The sequence below is a fragment of the Chrysoperla carnea genome (genome assembly GCF_905475395.1).
Source record: "Chrysoperla carnea chromosome X unlocalized genomic scaffold, inChrCarn1.1 SUPER_X_unloc_8, whole genome shotgun sequence".
Lineage (NCBI taxonomy): Eukaryota > Metazoa > Arthropoda > Insecta > Neuroptera > Chrysopidae > Chrysoperla > Chrysoperla carnea.
Genome location: NW_025408211.1, coordinates 90936 through 94532, shown reverse-complemented (window position 1 = coordinate 94532; position 3597 = coordinate 90936).

Below are 3597 nucleotides of genomic sequence, written 5' to 3'. Positions count from 1 at the left end.
CATCATTCCAACAAATACGTCGTATCAGCACGTTACTATCAACTAAAATTTATTGGGCAAAATATCAAAGAGGAAGCGGCCCAACTCAATGTTTTCATTGCCAGGCATTCGGACACAGTGCCTCAAATTGTTTTCTCAAACCAAAATGTGTCAAATGTTTAGGTGAACACGAAACAAAGGATTGCACAAAAGATACCCAAACAACACCTAAATGTATAAATTGTCAGGGTGATCATCCGGCCAATTTTAAAAAATGTCCTACATACGTAGGTTACTTGAAAAAATTAGAAGAACGTCGCTTAAAAAATTCACAAAGATTTATACCTGCTCCAGCACCCAAATTCAACGTGTGGGCTCAACGTACTGCCCAAAGAGAGGAAATGCAAAACCATCAAACAACTTCAAATATTGGAATTAACCCACAGCAACCAACATTAAATTCAAACAGTGCTCACAGTGACTTTACAACTCTAATGAGTGAACTTAATATTTTAAATAGTGTATGTGACATAAAACAACTAATTATTCAAGTGCGTGAATTAACATCAATCATGCGTGCTAATACAGACCCTATGGCTAGAATTCAAGCCCTAGCTAGTTTCGCTGCAAACCTAAAATGAGGATAGTGAACCTCAATATTCGCAGTGTTAAAAACAAGATCAACTCAATTAAAGCAATGCTAGTGAGTGAAAAAGTGGACATTTTAGTTCTTACAGAAACGTGGCTAAAACCCAAACACAAATTCTCCATTAGAGGTTTTACCACGTACAGAAATGACAGAATCACTGGCAACGCGGGAGGTGTCGCTATCATTATCAAAAATAACATTCAGCACCATCTACTACCAGTGCCACAAACCACAACAATCGAAAGTGTCGCCATCTACATTGACAGCCTGGAAGCCAACCTATACGCAGTATACACACCATCACAGGTACTTGACAAAAACGATCTTTACATAATAACACATAATATTCCAAAACTATATATGATGGGTGATTTAAATGCACATAACAAAAATTTAACCAATTCCAAAAAAAATAACAAAAATGGCATTGTGCTAGGGGAATGGTTTGATGAAAATTTAAATTTTTCATTCAACATTCCCGGTAGCTACACCAGACTTAATCCCGATGCCATGTTAGACGTCACCATCACAAATACTCTAACCCCAACTTGCTCAATAATAGATGGTCCTGAATCTGATCATCTCCCGGTGCTAAATATTATCAAACATACGCTCCCCAAACCACAACATCGTATGATTGCAAACTTGGAGGGTGCAAACTGGAAGGAATTCAGAAAATATATTCAAAATGACATTCCCAAGCAAATTAACATACTGACTAACTCCGACATTGACAAATACATCTCCATACTCACAAACTCCATATTACAAGCAGACAGTCTATACATCCCTAAAAAACCATTAAACAACAAACTCAAACTAATTATCAATAACGAAGTTAGACATCTCCAAAAACTAATAAAATACTGTAGGCATCGATATCAAAAAACTGCCCAAAGTGCTTATCTCAACACGCGTAAAACATTACAAAAAACTCTAGAAGCAAAAATAGCCGACATTAATATACTAGACAAAAACGACAAATTAAAAAAACTCGATCACCTTACGATTTGGAATGAATTAAAAAAATTCAAAAAATCGAGCCAAAACATCCCCACATTAGCGGACGAAAACGGACGACCAGTAAACAACAACACTGACAAAGCAAACCTCTTAGCTGAAGCCTTCCAGAGTGCATTCCTCCTTAGTTCTAATCTAGCCCCAAAAGTCGTACAAAACAAAATTCAAAACATTGCACAAGACATCTTGTTAATCGAAACCTCTCCTGAGGACATAGATCTTGTGTCTAATACCGAAATAAAAAATATAATCAAACGTTTAAAAAACAAAAAATCATCGGGTGATGATCAGATTCAAAATTACCATCTAAAAAATTTACCAATTCAAGCTATTAGACTCTTAAAAATAATATTCAATTTCTGTTTTATAAACAATTATTTTCCAACGAAATGGAAAGAGGCCACTGTCATTGCTTTACCTAAACCAGGTAAACCATCGCATATACCTCAAAACTATCGTCCCATAAGTTTACTATCAACGATAGGTAAAATATTTGAAAAAATTATTTTAGAACGTCTTCAACGCCATCTTGACATCAACAATACAATTATAAACGAACAATTTGGTTTCAAAAGAAGCCATGCCACTGTTCATCAATTACATCGTATTACACATCACATCCTCTCAAATTTTAAAAAGAAAAGGTCTACTGCGATGGTTTGCCTGGACATAGAGAAGGCTTTTGACTCTGTCTGGCACGACAAACTCATTGTTAAACTACATAACCTCAATCTACCATCATATCTAACAAATATCATCAATAATTATATCAGGAATAGGTGTTATTATGTAAAGATCAATGATACCAAGTCCAATCTAAAACAAATACCTGCTGGTGTCCCTCAGGGCTCGGTTTTGGGTCCGACGCTATTCAATATTTTCATAAACGATATACCAAAATCTACTAAAACCAATATTAGTATGTTTGCAGATGACACTGCCATCTATACAAGCTTTTACAGATCAAAAGATAGTAGTGCTAAAACTCATATCGAAAACTCCCTAAATATGCTCTCAAAATACTTTAAAAACAATAATATTCAAGTTAATTCAGCTAAAACGGAAGCCATAGTTTTCTCCAAAGAAAAATTTACTCCTCAACTCCAAATTAAATTCATGGACAAAAACATAAAATCTAAGAAATGTATTAAATACCTTGGAATTGAACTAGATGCAAAATTAAACTTTCATACTGCTGCCCAAAACAGATTTAACAAGACTAAAGCAATTGCAAATAAATTACGACCACTTCTGACAAGCGCTCACCTTCCTCTTCCCAGGAAAATTCAACTGTACAAAGCTTGTATAGTTGGCACACTGTCATATGCCATCGATTTGTGGGGACCCATAACCAAGCAAACAACAATAAAAAGATTACAAACTTACCAAAATAGGTGGCTCAGGTTGATGGTGGGTGGCGACACTCAACATGACAGCGACACCTACCACTCACTCACTAGCATTGACAAGATTGAAGATCTAATCAAACAAAGAGTTTTTAACACTAAGAATAAATTATCTAAACACTCAAATCCTCTATTAAATACATTAAAAAATAAAACAAACAGGTCTAAGAACGAATTAAAAAATTTACTACCTTTCGAAATAATTAAGTAATTTATGTAAAATCTATATGTGGGAACAATAAAGATTCATCACCAAAAATCCCACAATAGATTTAGTTCAAATTTCTAAGTTTTGCTTAAATTGTTAATTTTATTATTAAAAATTTTATTTTTGTTATTCTTTAAGATTTTTACTTTGTTAACTAGTTTTAAGTTTTAGTCTATAAGTTAGTTGTAAGTTATATAATGTTCATGAGGTTTTTGAAAATTTTTCCTCAACTAAAACTCATTTAAACTAAAAAAAAAAATTATGTATCATCTTAAATATATTTTTCTTTTATATTAGGGTAGTAAGGAACCTATATAATCTTATATATAAAATAT